Source organism: Eleutherodactylus coqui, chromosome 1, assembly GCF_035609145.1.
Source record: "Eleutherodactylus coqui strain aEleCoq1 chromosome 1, aEleCoq1.hap1, whole genome shotgun sequence".
NCBI classification, from domain to species: Eukaryota; Metazoa; Chordata; class Amphibia; order Anura; family Eleutherodactylidae; genus Eleutherodactylus; species Eleutherodactylus coqui.
In genome coordinates, this window is record NC_089837.1 from 472573108 (window position 1) to 472589405 (window position 16298).

The 16298-nt window shown below is 42.8% G+C and overlaps 1 protein-coding gene across 1 annotated transcript in view; it reads right to left on the reverse strand.

The window, feature by feature from the left end:
• The window catches only part of LOC136586035 (zinc finger E-box-binding homeobox protein zag-1-like), a 99491-nt gene that overhangs the window by 67759 nt on the left and 15434 nt on the right, over positions 1–16298 (reverse strand). The window lies entirely within an intron of this gene.

Below are 16298 nucleotides of genomic sequence, written 5' to 3' on the forward strand. Positions count from 1 at the left end.
TTGTGCCCGAGGAGCCCCGAGACGTAAGAAGAACCAAAAACCCACATTAAGAGACACCAGTGGCAAATGGTAGTATGTTACAGATTTTGCACTGGGGCTCAGGAGCTTCAAGTTACTAAGCTGTTAGCTGATCAAGAGTTCGGCTTCATCTATATGGGCATATGCAATTTTGGTCCATGAAAAACGCACTATTTTCATTGCATGCACATGTGTGATTTTTGGCACATGTTTGGTGCATATGCACATTTTTACAGCCGTGTTGCATCTGTATTCACTGTGTTTTTCATGCACAAAAAAGCCCACTTTTCTCCCTACTGTCTCCTGGCATCAGGCATAAAAAAATGTAGTACATAAGCATACAACGACATATTTGCTGTGCCTTTACGTGATTCTGTAGACTTTAATGGGCAGTTCGGTCTGTAATAAGAACCCAAATAGAGCTTGCTGTGCATTATTAATTACGTGCTTAAAATACGCACGTAAAAAAATGTACGTTTGACTACACCAATGCAAATCCGTGGTGTTGTATGCTGTCCGTATTACGTCCATAAAAAGTACGGACCTCCTACAGACAGAAAAGACACCTCTGTGCATAAGGCTTAATGACAAGGGTAATAAAGAAGCCAGTTGATGCAGACTAGGGCATTGGGGTAGATACAATAGTGAAAGCCCATAAAGCTGCTGTAAGGACCCATAAGTGCAGGGGTCCGACCTTCCGAGTATAGTAACATTAACAAATAAAAGAGGGGAAACATACCGCCCTTCTCTCCTACAATAAAAGTATGCACCACCCATACACCACCAATGACGTTGTTCACATGTGTCAATGTTTTAACTGGTAGCTATTTTTTCAGATTTTTGAAATGTGAATGTTTTCTGTCCATCAAATCACAGAAACAGATGATGGAAGCATGAAACATGTAACTTGCAAACGTGTAAGGCGTATCTCCAACATAGAGGGGCAGAGGTACTAATACTGTCTAATAGTTAGTGCAAATGTAGACTAGAATGTCTTCAAATGTTTCAGATTTATCGCAGTGTCAAGCAGGGGTTGTGGACCTACTGTGTCACAAACAGAAGTGACTTGGGGGGTACTTTCAAAGGCAGCACCTGTGGTCTTATGGCATTCACCCTTTAAACCCATCAATCAAGATCTGGACTTTGCTGCAGAAGTCTCCAAAGTGATGCTACAGAAGTAGTCTTGGTATTGTAGCAGTTGATGCTAACCGGTCAGGGTAGCCATATGGCGGTACCGGAGGAGCAGGCAGAAATGTGGTGATGGAATAGAATCAAAGTCAGGTGGAATTCTTGTGAACTGATATAGCAGGTCAAAGTCAGAGCAGGCAGCAGTCACAGAGAGTGTGGTCCACAAACAAGCTGAGGTCAGGGAAACTGAGTAGAACAAACATGGGTCAAGCCAGGAGTCAATCAGAACAAGTGCATACCAAACTGGACTGATTGCTGAGGCACCTGTTAGCAGGGCAGGGTATCTTAAAGGGGTTACAAAGCTGCAGTATTATGGTTTTAACTCTGGTCTTATCCCTGCATACCAGTAGTTCTCCATTGGTATCCAATGGTTATGACCTGTAGGCTCCCCTGTTACTGGTCGGGCATGCTAAGCGGCTTGGCTTACAATTCTGTAATAATAGCACAGTATATACAGTTGTTAATGTGCACTTGTCCATAACGGGTTATGGGGAATTGGGGGAGATTTAGTCTTTGCACGCCCCAGTGACCATTTTTAAATAACAGTGTGGAAATCTAAAGATGACTGGAATGTAGTGGTGTTGCAAAAACAAGTACTGGAGTTCAGTTCAATGATGTTCATGGACTTTAGGAATAATAGCAATAAGTGGAAATGTTAGGAAATACCCTTATAGTCAGAGGCTTGACTGGATTGGCCGGGATGGAAAACCTGGGTGCACGCACTGGCCCTTTAATTGGTGGGCTGGATGTGCGTGTACCCCTCATGAGGACCAGGAAAGTAATTGGAGATGTGGCGTGTACTGCAGACAACACAGGAGACATGGCGCTGGCCAATACCAACAGTAGGAGGACTTAGGAGATGCCATCGGCCATGGCTAGTGGCCATAACACACAGTGAATCAACCAGAAATCAGACTAAAGGGGACAGAGGACCAGGAGACTTGGAAATGGCTAAATAGAAACGCGTTTCGGTGCCATTATTGGCGCCTTCATCTGACCTTTATTACATCCAGTGGCTCATGCTGGATGATAAGTCTGGCACATCTATAGACTTTCTAGTCTAAGTTTATAATATCTCAGGTTTACAACATATTTTGCACCAAAATCTAACACTTTCTAAAGCACATCATAAATGTGATGCAAAGAATGTGTAACGTTGCATTTACATGAATGGTTTTCACGCTTGACCTCTGTCTGATTGTGAGGACAGAATTCACATGTGAAAAGAACTCTTGATTTTCAATGGGTTAATTAATTTACATTAACAATTTTTCATGCGCAGCAATAGTGCAAGATTGCCGCAATATCTTATTTTTGGGCAATTCTGCTATGAGAATTGCCCATTATTCCCTATGGGATCATGAAAAAAAATTGAATCTCACTGGCATGCCATACAATTTGCATACCAGTGCAATCCATTTTTGGGACCTCACCAGAGGTGAATGCAATAGGTTGCATAATATAGTGTCGTTTTTCCATGCTGTATTACTTAGGCATTTGGATCAAAGAGATGAACATAGATTTATAATGTGATTATTTACCGCCTTTGATTCCAACCTTGTTGTAACCCTCTCATTTAACTTAATGAAAAATAAAGAATATATACAAAAAATGTAGACAGTGGTGGACATAGACAATAATGTATGGTCCACTTTCTCACCAAAATGCTATCATAGTACCTTCCCTTACTGTATGTCCCCAACAATCCACCAGTGAGCTATCAAATGAATTTGCTCAGTCCCCTACATCCAATCCAATAGCCATCAGGAAGCTGCTTTTAAGGTGACAGTGGACCATGTCTTATCTACTGTTGACTTGTATGCATTAGGTGCACATATGCCATGTAAACTAACGGATGTAGAGCGAATGAAAAAACCTTGTAGACAGAGGCATAACTTGAAGCTTCTGGGCCCCAATGCAAAACCTGTAACAGGGCCCCCAACTATAATGCTTTATTCATAGTACTGGGCTCCCTATATGGAGAAGAGAGGCCTTATGGGCCCCCTAAGGCTCCTGGGCCCGGGTGCAACCGCATCCCCTGCACCCTCTATAGTTACACCCCTGCTCGTAAAGATCTTGAATGCTGAAGCCTTCTATAATGCACAGCAGAAGATATATCATGGTAGGGGGCTAGTAAGGTGAAAGAGTAACACAAAGTGGGGAGAGAACCTAAACCAGAAGAAGTCTTAATTTATCATCGATGTTATAATATCCCACAGAGTGAACAATTTATTGGTACAGCAGAACTACAATCCAGAAAATACTTTATGTTGTGAGAAAAAATGGGAGCCGGAGTAGTATTCTTCATGGCACAGTCACAAGGTCTCAACTCTTTTGAGCCCTTGAACGAAGTAGCATTAAGCAACTTTGGTTCAGCGTGAACCCGAACCTTGGGCGATTCATCTTGGCCGAACCCCCTAAAATCCCTCCTCTTCCATCACCGTTGTTTTGATTCAAACTAATTTGGATCGAACCAAACTTTTTGCCCATGTTTGTTGAACCGATCTTTTGAATCATTTGCTCATCACCAATGAGGAGCTTCACCGTAGGGTCAAAGATACAGTAAATGCCCTAAATACTATTCATCCCTGTGAGAAGGGCTACTATCACTATAGATTATGGTTAATTCAGTGGCATCTTTAAAAAAAGATGTTATTTTTTGGTAAAAAGGACTCAAAGTGATTTCCAACATTTCCGTTGTACGATATACAGTCACCGTCCATTTTTGCCCATATGTGAATGAGGTCTAACCCTTTTATTCTCGGCTTAGTGCAAGCTTCCTTATATCTTTGGCTTAATCAACTTAAATTGGAACCCTTTCTTATCCCATCCAAGAGTTTAACACAATATCATTGTAGAGGGCTTTCGAAGTACTCATTTCTCTTTTGTACCTCCAACCCTCAAGGCCACTGCAGCTGTGTAACTGAATGTTTTATCACCCTAAAAGTGACAAAGGCCTCAGTCTTCTGAATTCTGTTGTGAAATGCTGTCATAGCATAGTTATTGCCAGACTCTCCACCACAACTCAGAGAAGCAATGCGAACAATTCACTGTCCATGCTATTTATAACGGCCTTTCAAGAGCTAGGACACAGGCAGCCGGGGGGTATGCTTCAGAAAGGGGTCTTTTATGACTTACAAGCGAGAATAAAGGACGTATTTACTGTGCCACCTTTGTGCTCATCTCAGTGGTCAGTGCTAAAATATTCATATGGGTATGGTGATTTTTTTAAAATGAGACAGAACAATCATTATAGGCAGAGCAACTAATTGGCACATCTGTAGACTCGGAATTACAAGACCCAACAGTCTAATTTTATATAGTGACATCAAAGGAACCGCTAATCAAAAGTAAAGTTATGTATTAAGTCTAATGAATACAAGCAATGTATTAGACTAAATTCACACCATGTTTGTAGTGTACTGTGGGCGTATGGGCAGGGAGTATTTCCTAACACATAAGCTAAATGGCCTGTGGATATGAACCTTTGTACTGAAATGTATTAGTTGTTTATTTGCTTCCTAACTGCAAAATTAAGCAACTTTCTAAATTGATTTAATTAAAATTTCCCTAGTATTTTGTTGTAGAGTCTGTATACCTCCTTCACATAGATGGCTGCCCTGCAGCTTCTGAAATAGATCCAACTGCTCTTAGTTCTGTTGGCTCTCTCTAGTCTTACCCTATCGTCTCTCAGTGTAAGGCTGGCTGGCTGTACACATTAGATGTATATTGAGGGAAACTGACAATTTCAGGAACACCAGATGATCATCTAATGTGTACAGGGTTTACCCAACTCTACCCCGACAGCAGATGTTGCGAGAGATAAGGAACGGGCAGTTGGATTACAGCTGTCACATCCTTTTGTTCTCAGAGAGGTAAGCTGCTGTCAGAGGAGTCTGGAAGTGAGTCTGTCCACTTTCTACATTTAGAATACATGCACACTCCACTAATGCATATGTATGAGGGTGACGGGCATTAATGTGTATGGTCACTCTTAGAAATAATAGTGGGATTGAAGGAGGTTGTGAAAAACTGATATGTGAAAAAGCATCCAAGTCTTCAGGGAGAGTAGATCACATAAGTTTATTGTGTCACAGTGAAAGTATGGAGAAAAGCTCATACAGGGCATTCTGAGGGGTGATGGTGGAAATCACAAAGGATGAGTATCAGTGTAAAAAGAGAGGACATCATCTTGAGAAGACTCTGCAAGGGGAGGGGTAGGAGGAATCAAATTTGCTAGCACAAGGAAGGTAGTTTTAACGTTATGGCTGATCTGTGTAATTTTAGTCCTTATGTACTTAGATACAAACATAAGAGACATAACCACAAGTCTCAAGAAATACTCTGTGATTTATATATTTGCTGCTAATGCTGTAATGTTTTTCCTACATGGTTCTAGATCTGCAGATAGATGCTTTGCATTAAGCGTGCAAGAGTTTAGAAATCTCTGCAAAAAAAATCCCGCAGCTGATAAAAGGACCAGATTTGAAATAGCTGTAAAACCAAGTATTTAGCATAAAGACATTTGGCCACAGATAACAGAGGTGAATGTAGGAGGAACAGGTATGCTGACATGTGAGACGGGATCTATCATTGTCCGTGTTGGGGAGGAGATGGTTCTAGGACGTACCTGCACATTTACTGATAGGATTTCAATTGCCAGGTCTTAAACAATAAAGCATAAGAGAAAGCTGTACATTGCTTGTGCCTGTCCAAACTGCAGGGGCATAATCGTGTATGGAGAACATTCTATACAGGGAAACACAACACACAAAACTGGAACGAGGTGTGCTTATGTATGTTATACATAAAACAGAGGCGTAACTTGAAGCTCCCAATGCAAAACCTGTAACAGGGCCCCCAACTATAATGCTTTATTTATAGTACTGGGCTCCCTACATGGAGAAGAGAGGCCTTATGGGCCCCCTAAGGGTCCTGGGCCCGGGTGCATCCGCATCCCCTATAGGTACGCCCCTGACGTAAAATGGCACCACTGGACCTAACTTACGGCTTGTTCACACTTGTGTTTAATCTACGATTTGTGTTTTCGTCTCTCTGTTACATTTTTTGGAGCAGACACACGAAAATAAAACGGAATTAAATGGTTCCGTTTTTTTACTCCATTGATTTCAATAGGGTTTTTAAAACAAGCAAACTGTAACACTTCCGAGAAGTGAAGCAACCAGCAAAAGAAGTTTCAAGCACGCATGAGTGGCCGATGACCTCTGGTATTGTGTGATGTAAAATCCCTGGCTAGGGTAGGGGTAATGGACAGCAACTGCGATATTGGCACCATAGTTCTGGGTTATGCTGCAAGGCCTTGCTGGGTAATAGTTGCGTGATATGGATAATATGTGATGTTATGTAAACTCTTATGTTGGGGTGTAATGTATATGTTACGTCTATGGCGACATATGTGTAAGCTTCTATACTGTCTGTGTGCCTCTACGTTATTCTTTACTAGTATTTAATAAAAGCCTATACTGCAAAATAGAGGCCAAAAAATGTTGGCATGCTGAAAAGAAGCTTAGAAAGGTTTTCTGGGACCTTACTTTTGATGACCCATCAATAAGACCCCTGTTATAAGTAATTGATCGACGGGCTCTGCCGCTCAGGATTTTTGACGATCAGCTGATATCGTGTCAGCTTCAGTGTGTAGCCAGAAGCTGACAGCTCCGTTCCCATTGCAATGGCCAGGGTTAGTAATTGTAGGCACCAATTATAATAGGGGTGATTGGGGCAACCGCCCTGGGCCCTAGTCTCCAAGGAGGCCTACAGGCTTCACAATTCCCTTTTTTATAATCCGCACTGCTAAACCTAAATGGTTAAACTCCTTCCAGGGAAGTTAATTATGATGTCCATGCAGAGAGGAAAGGCTGTGAGTGTAGTAAGGACTTTAACCCCTTTCGTTCCCTGTGGCTAGAGGATTAGCCGGGGGCTAGGCATTCTACTATGGGTCACAAAGTCGCCCTATACTATTTGGAGCACAAATAGAGCCTTAGCACTAATTAAGGCCACAGAGGAACATGTTTCTAAAGAAAGGGTCCTATTGTTAAGTGAGGGAACCTTGGGGGTCCTACTTCTAATTTGAGCCACAGAAGGTCATATTACTAAGTGCTGCCACAAAGAGCATTACTACGACTAAGTGAGGCATAGTGGGGGGTCACTACTACTAAGGGGGACACAGAGGGGATTACTATTACTAAGTGGGGCACAGAGAGGGGCCTATTACTAATTGGGGCCACAGAGGGTCATATGCCTAAGTGGGGCCACAGAGGGGTCACTGTTACAATGTGGGACTACAGCGGGAATATTTTTACTTTCTCTGCTCCCCAGCCCTGCCAGTGACCTCCCCCCGCATGCTGTTCGGTCGAGTAAGCAGTTACTCAGTCATAGCGATACTCGATTGAGCAGCATGCTTAAACGAGCATGCTCGCTCATCTCTAGTAGGCACTGAAAAATTGATTAGTGTTTGCAGCAGCCAGATGGGGAGAGTGTACAGAGGTGAGTCATGGCTGGAAAAAAATCTCAATGGCGATCTGGTCCCAGAGAAAAGAAAAATAAATATGGCCAACTCCAAACAGAGACAATGTCACCTGAGATCACTGGAGGTAACCGCACTGCAATCACTATCACCGTGTAGAGACAATATTTGAGTACATTATATGCTATTATTTAGAGTTGTAATAAAGCTGAGCCCATGTATCTAAGCTCACCACATTATAACGGTCTTATAGAATATATATAACTTTTTTTTGGGGGGGGAAGGCAAATTCACGTGTGGTGGATTTCCTGCGGATATTCTACAGTGGAAAAATCCTCAGAAAATCCACATCAAATGTTGTTATTTGATGTTCTACCAGAGGATATTCTACCAGGGCCGGAGGGCCCAAGTTATGTGTGTGGGAGGGGGGCAAATTGTGTGGGTCTGTGTATGTGTGTGTGTGAGGGGGGCAAGTTATGTGTGTGTGTATGTGTGGGGGGGCAAGTTGTGTGTGTGTTTATATGTGTGTGTGGAGGGGACAAGTTATGTGTGTGTTTATATGTGTGTGTGTGGACAAGTTATGTGTGTGTGTGTGTGTGTATGTGCAGTGGGAGGGGCCCAAGTTATGTGTATGTGCAGTGGGAGGGGCCTAAGTTGTGTATGTGTGTGTGGGTGTGGAGGGCAAGTTGTGTGTGTGTCTTGGGGGGCAGGTTGTGTAAACAGCCCCAGGCCAATTGTTCCCCTAATCTCCAACTGGCAAGTACAGCCATTCATGTCTATGTGAATGGCAATACCAGATCTTTCCAAGAGAGTGCAGATCTGTTGTTGTCACTCTAGAAACAACCGATTTCAACTATGCAACAGCCTGAACTTGTTTGCACCATTTTTAAAAATATACCGAACAGCTTCCAATTAGAAATTGCTACATTTGTAAGATTCTAAAAGAATAAATACAATAAGAAAATCTGCCAATTGCCTGATTTTTTTTTTTTTTACTATAAGCACCAATACAACAGGCTGCGTTGGCGCGTAGAGAGAGAAGGTTCCAACAAGCAGCTCGTGAAGTAAAGCATTCTGTTATGACTCATTGTTACTTGGTTACTTGCATGTTGCTCTCTTTGACTTCACAGGGTGCAGCAGGACTCTGTCATTAATACATATTTCAGAATGTGCGTTTTACCTTTCTGGAGGAGTTACCGGCTGAAGGAGGTGTGAGAGATTTATAGCGTTCCGCAGGTACAGATAGGATTCCGTGTACCTGTCTCATGCAGGTACCTCTCTCCTCTCGCAATCATGTTATTTTAGGGCTTCAAAGAGGTTGTTTGTCAAATGAAATCACAGACACTTTCAAAGCTACTATGCTCACACAGGAAACTGAGGGGATCCTGGACACCCACACATCAGCCCAGCAAAGGTAGAATGAGGGTAACCAATATATATATATATATATATATATATTCTGCTTTTTGCGCAAACCTTTAACCACTATACAAATTTGTATTTCAAAAGTTCACTTTATGCCCTCCTTCGTTAAGTAAAAAGTTGTAACTGTTGGTCCAAACTATTGACTGAGTTCACATCAAAATCGTAATAGCCTCTATGGCTCACAGATATACAGCACATAGCAAATACTCGAACACTACATATCTGTGCTTTGTCATTACTTGGCTGGGAGATTGTGAACCATGGATGTCCAAGCTGCATAAACCAGACACCTATCACAATCAACGAGCTCATCTATGGAACCAGATTACTACCACTATTCCTAATGTATGATGGGGCAGAGGTGATAACCCTTACCAAACACCAAATGCATATGGTCTCATAGCCTAGGAAATGTAGGCTTGACCTGCCCTGGGGTGGCTTCGGTGACAAAATCCAACATCAAGCTGAAAGCCCTATTTTGATTTTAGGGCCACCTCTATTTTTACTCGAGGCATGCAACCTTCTCAGATGGGACAGAAATAAGTTCCTGGGACTTGGAGTCACTCATAAGCACAGGAAGATGTGTTGTGGAAAGCAATCGATGAATTCAAAGGTTCTGAAGGGTGAGGAAGTACTGAGACAGGTCTAGGCCACATTGTTTCTCTTAACTTTATTCAACAGATTTGGTTGCTTAAACGTTTTGTGACAAATTCTAGGAATTTCTTTTGACTGGCTACAACTTGCAGTATTGCATCCGGTGCTGAATTTTCAGGGTGGACAATGCAAAACCCCTTTCATGTATTCTGTTTTGAAGTCCAGAGGCTAAACTTGGCTTTAGAAACTCATTTCTTTCTGGAAGCAAATATCGACAACACTTTATTCAAGCTTTGCCCAAGTGGGTAGTGTCCTAGCACTTTGCAGAGTCACTGCGAACTTGGATCTGGTGACCCTCGGGAGCATGGATTCTCCCTTCTGCCCAGCTGAAAGGACACTGCGTCACGGATCTCACTTACTGGGAACATGCCCATTCTCTCGGAAACCCATGAATCTGTCTTGTAACTCATAGCCCATTTGGCAACCTGGAGGTATATCAACTTAAAGGAACAGTTACCATCATATCCCATCTTACGGGGCTTCCAAAACCGTCTTCTACAACAAATGTTGACTAGCACAATTCGGCATACGTTAATCCCTTTAGGCAGATAAAAAATAATGTGAAATAGTTCTGTTGGCAGGTACATGCTAGAGGATTTCCTTTTGATTAATACTATCATATAATTATCCTACAGTATCAATATTTTTAAGCATATTTAGACCCATACAGTACATTTTAGCCTTTTGCATTGCATTATAGCAGGATGCCAATGTAGACCTCAACATACATACTGAAACACAGTATATGAAGATAAGAGAGCCATGCCCATAGTGAATGATGGGTATAGGAGTATACAATGGGTATAGCAAGTTACGAAAAAAAGCAGTAGTTGGCAATGTTGTTGTTTTCTTGTTGATGTAAGACTTATGGAAGGAAGAAAGAAGTTTATACTCTAGTGTTAGTCATCATCTTAAAGATGATGGCTCATTAGTTTCAATGTCAGTTTCTACATTTATGTTATGCCACAAACAGGTCTCACAGTTAAGAGACATCTCAAAGTCTTTTATTGTTTGGCATACTAGTGGTCCCAAACTTTTTGTAGTACTTTAAGAAGTACTTTTACGTATGACAGATGATAGTGAGCCACGTGAAATAGTGAAAGTGAAGAATCCTATTAAGTATTTGGCCTAGTGATATAGCTTTATCTTAATGTTAACTGCCACTCATATGTTTCCCCCCTAGTATCAAGTTCTAGCAATGCAATGGGTATACTAGTAAAGTTTAGAATTAGCAATAGTTGGCTGGCCATATGCAGAGCACCCTAAAGCCACATGTGGCTTCCAAGCCATTGGTTGGAGAACACATTATTTCTAGCAATTGCTTTGCATATTGGATCAGTGAGATGGTTACTGTTGGTTGTGTTATGTTATTTGCATGTAGACCAGACTTGAATATCCTACAACAAAAGTCCAGAAATAATGACCAATGACCAATAATGTCCATCAGTGTTAATTAACAGGGCTTTCTAGTCTCTATTCCATAGAAATCTATTGTAGTCATTGTAGGATGATAATAAAACCTTGAAAATGTTTCTGGTGCACTAATTACACTATCCTACCAAAAGTATTTGGACACCCCTTTCGCTAGATTATTATTATAAGCATGTCACACGTCCTTAACCATACTCCATGAGGTGCAGACCCTTGGAGGTGTCAGCCACAGTTTGTAAAGGGAACTGCATGCTATTGGATATATGGGCTATGCTGCTGCACGCAAGTCATAAATCACAAAACGCCATGCACCTGTCCATCTACAATGTTGCAGGGAACCTCATCATTGGACAGTTGAGCAATGGAAGAACAATCTACGGAGTGACGAATCATGCTTCTCCATCTTCACATCACATGGATGTACCTGGGTGTGGAGGATGATGGGGAATGCTTTTTGACTCTGTTGCCAACAGTTAAGTATTGCGGCGGTTCCATAATGGTGTGGGGATGTGTTACGTGGCATGTTCTCAGCCCGCTGATTGTAGTGGCAAGAACCATAAACATGGAGGTATATCTTAGCATTCTAGACAATAATGTGCTGCCAGCAATGTGTCAATACTCTGGGAATGGTCAGCCATACTTCCAGCAAGACACTTCGCCTTGGCACAAATCTGATGCTGTTTGATGTTGCTTTGAGGATATGGCTGTTCCACGATTGGACCGGCCTGTACAGAATCCCGACTTGCACCCTACTGAACATATTTGGGACTAAATGAAACATTGGGTGAGGAAATGTGAATAGCGTCCATTTTCTTTGAGATAACTCATCAAACATTTGCAGGATGACTGGAGGGAAATACCAGCTGATGTGTATCAGACATTAGTAGAAAGTATACTATGGAGAGATCTGATGTCATTAGGGCCAAATGAGGCCCCACTAAGAAATAACAGATAAAAATACAGTGTAATTACCGGTACTGCTTTAGATTCTTGCTCAGGTGTCCAGTTGCTTTTGGTAGGATAGTGGGCATCAGCTGGAGTTGTGTAGCAATTTATCAAGTTTGCCTCTTTTGCAGACATGTAAACTTGTAATAAGTGCTTACTCCACTGGTCTGGTAAGTGTGTATGATCTTTATTGGTTATATGGGTGGAGTAGTGTGCTATCGATTGCTTGCGAGAACCGTGTATATAAATTATCACTGAAAAGTATAAAGAATTCTTCAAAGTGCTGTCTGCTCGACCTTCAACCTTTTGTTGAAAACTGTTCCAGTATATTATATCCATCCACCCACTCAAACCCATCAGAAAATCCATTCTCACCATTTGTTACTGGGTGGGTGAGGAGTGAAGAAAATATGTAGCACAAAGTTATTACCGATATTCCCTGGAGTGCTGAGTAGCTTGTTCTCCAGGAGGGTGTAGACTGGGTCAAGGGTCAAGAGTCATTTTCAGATATACGAAAAATCCAAAATACTGATTTCTAACACAGTTAAACCATGTTTAGATGGAGTTGGTTAGCTTCAGAATTTTTTCCCCTATTTTCCCTTTCATTTAGAGGTAAAAAACATGTAAAAAAAAGTACAAACAATGGTAAGCGGAAACGGAAACCTCTCGGAGGCACAGAAAAACAAAAACAACTGTATACATAATAAGCAATGTACCGTGACTCAAGATCCTTATGGGGGATAAACAGAGAAAGTAGCTATAATATAATTCAAACTTTCTTACTTTCTCTTACCTTGAGGGTGAAGTCACACGAACGTATATCGGCTCGGTTTTCACGCCGAGCCGATATACGTTGTCCTCGTGTGCAGGGGGGGGAGGATGGAAGAGCCAAGTGCAGGAACTGAGCTCCCGCCCCCCTCTCTGCCTCCTCTCCGCCCCTCTGCACTATTTGCAATGGGGAAAGGTGGGACGGGGGCGGGGCTAATTCTCAGAATTTAGCCCCGTCCCACCCCACCTTTTCCCATTACAAATAGTGCAGAGGGGCGGAGAGGAGGCGGAGAGGGGAACGGGAGCTCGGTTCCTGCTCCTGGCTCTTCCATCCTCCCCCCCTGCACACGAGGACAACGTATATCGGCTCGGAGTAAAAACCGAGCCGATATACGTTCGTGTGACTTCACCCTAAGGCTGGATTCAGACGACCGTATATGAGCTGGGTTTTCACGCCGGCCGATATACGGTATCCCTCTCTACAGGGGAAGGAGGCTGGAAGAGCCAGTAACAGTGCTCTGAGCTCCCGCCCCCTCTCCACCCCCTCTGCACTATTTGCAATGAGGAGAGGAACTTAGCCCCACCCCATCCCGCCTCCTTTCATTGCAAATAGTGCAGAGGGGCGGAGAGGAGCCAGAGAGGGGGCGGGAGCTCAGTTCCTGCTCCTGGCTCTTCCATCCTCCCCTCCCTGCAGATGAGGACACCATATATCGGTTCGGCGTGAAAACCCAGCCGATATACGGTCGTCTGAATCCAGCCTAAACTATTGAATTGCGCTTGTTACAGATGTAGCAGAGTTTAGTGTGTCTATGATAACTTGTTGGAGAAAGTTAACTTATTTGAAGCAATAAAAGTAAAGTAATCGAAAGAGTAAACAAACTGTAGTACAGAAAGTTATCACTACTCATTAAGGGGGCTGTACCAGAATTTTAAGTTATCGATGGGGAATGTCTCACCGTTGATCGATGGAGGTCTCGCCGTCGATCTCAAGGATGGGACTCCTGTGTCGCATTCTCCTGTCACTGCGGGGGTTGCTTCTCACCCCGCAGTGACATCACTCTGGATGGTCAGCGCTCCATTAATTTAAATGCAGGTGCCCTTTAGGTATCTTGGCAGTCCCACTGAAAGTGAATGGAGTGCTGATCACAAATACAGAAGCCCCACAAGGAGGAGGTCAGGAGACACAGTACCCTCCAATCTTGAGATCTGCAGGGGTCTGTAGACCCCAACTGATCAGCAAGTTATGGCCTTTCTTGTGGACAGGGCATAACTTGAAATTGTGATTACAACCCCTTTAAACATTGGGTTAAACTTTGCTGCATCTTTATCTAAACACATCAAAACACAATACATCTCTGCCCCTTCCTGCAGCAAATACCCCTGGCACTTGCTTGCCTGCTCGCAGCCACTTTCTTAAAGGGCCAATGTGTTTCAGTCAAAGGTCCTTTATTATTTTCTATGGGAGAATTCGAAAAACGGATCACACTTGCATGCCATTCGATGGATGAGCCAGTCACCTGTCCGTGTCATATCTGCATGATTACTTGGTTTCTCTTACTGAGGACAATCCCATTTCAGTCACTTGTTCGCAATGAAGTTGTTCATTAATTAACATTTTACCTCGTTTTGAAATGGGAGAACTATTCGTAGACTTGTGTTTTACTCATGGCAGCTTCCTTATCGGCTCTTTGTAGCATAACAACCGTATCTGTTGCTTTTTTACCCAAAAAGAAACGATATTCCTCAGCTGCACATTCTTCGCATGAATCAGCCTTCACAAAACGAGCGAAAAACTGAACAACTTGTTAACAAAAATGCCTAGAGCCGAACGCAACCTTCCCCAACAACGTTGGCCGGCTTGTGTGTGGCATGGGTTTTGGATGTGTTTGTGTGATTTTCAGGTCTGTACTGGCTTTGCATTCATTATGCTTTTCATGTGTGCAAAAAAAAAAAAAAAGGAAATGAAAAAAAAAGCTAAGCACAATGGGCTCTATGGTCACGGATTTTGCAGTAAAATAGAACCTGCTGCATTTTATTTTCCATGAGCGGATTATGCAATTCCGACCCGCTAATGTGGGCGGAATTGAGTAATCCAATGCATTTGATTGAACTGCGTATTACCGTGGACAATACGAGACCGGTCTAAGGAAGGGACATCTGATTACATCATACCCGTTTCTGCCTTAAAGGGGTCGTACTTGAATTACTAGTTATCCCCCATCCATAGGATCGGGGAAGCGGAGGGACTCACTGCAGCGACCCCCACTGATCCCGAGAACGGAATCTGCACTCTCTGCTGTAAGGAGTAGAATGCATGGAGTGATGGTCGTCAAGCGAACTGCCGCTTCCTTCATTGGCGCTACAGAGATAACTGAGTGGCAGTCACTTGCGTATTTCCGTCAGCCCCATTCAAAATGAGTAGAGCAGCAGTGTGCTTGCGCGACCGTCACGCCATTCATTCTCCTCACTGCGGGAGGTACTTGCTCGGCCAGCGCTTCATTCTCTGTGACCACTGCGGGTTGGAGAAGCATCCCCACAGGGACAAGAAGAAGGGTACATGAGACTTCCACTCTAAGGACCAGTAGTGAGACCCCCACCTATCCTGTGGATAGGGAATAATTTGTAGTTTGTAATTGTGGTACAACCCCTTGTTGGTGGAGTGCGACTTGTACAATCAGTGTGAATAAGGCCCCATTTAAACCTGCATCGGAGGCTTGGAAAAGGAACCTCCGACGTGGGTGTTAATGGGGACTAAGTGCAAATAGTGTCAACTACATGCATTATATTGTAGTTACTTCACTGGTCTATATTATAGAATTGCCATTTTACTAGAGACACCTATCTAGTAATGAGATAAGCCTTCCTTGACCTGCAGCAATTTGTCATTGTCGTCCATCCACAGGATCTAGGTCATCTGTTATTATAACCCATCCATGCTGGACTTGAAAGTGGAGCACTAGTATTGCATTCAGCTGCAATTAGTTTGACTGCACTCCACCTCTTTGTCAGAATGATTCTTGACATCCTCCTCTGACCCCTTTCAATGTTTACATCCACAGGATCCCATTTCGCTGGATGTTTTTCTCTGATCACACAATCCTCTGTAAACCCCTCTCCACACTGTTTATCAAACACTGGCTTTGGCTAGTCTAGCAATGTTAACCATGCCTTGTTGCAAATTGCTCAGGTGTCTCTAATTAAGTGGCCAGTGAATGTATGGTAGTTCCGGGACATTAGTGATGAATACTGCAAATCACAGCATTTATTCTTTTTACTATCATCTGGAAAAATATATAAATGTGTGGGCTGTGAAAATGTTTCCCATGATATGAATGATTTTCCATGGGTAAAATGGTTGTATTGCGTGAAATATGAAAGGTAATTT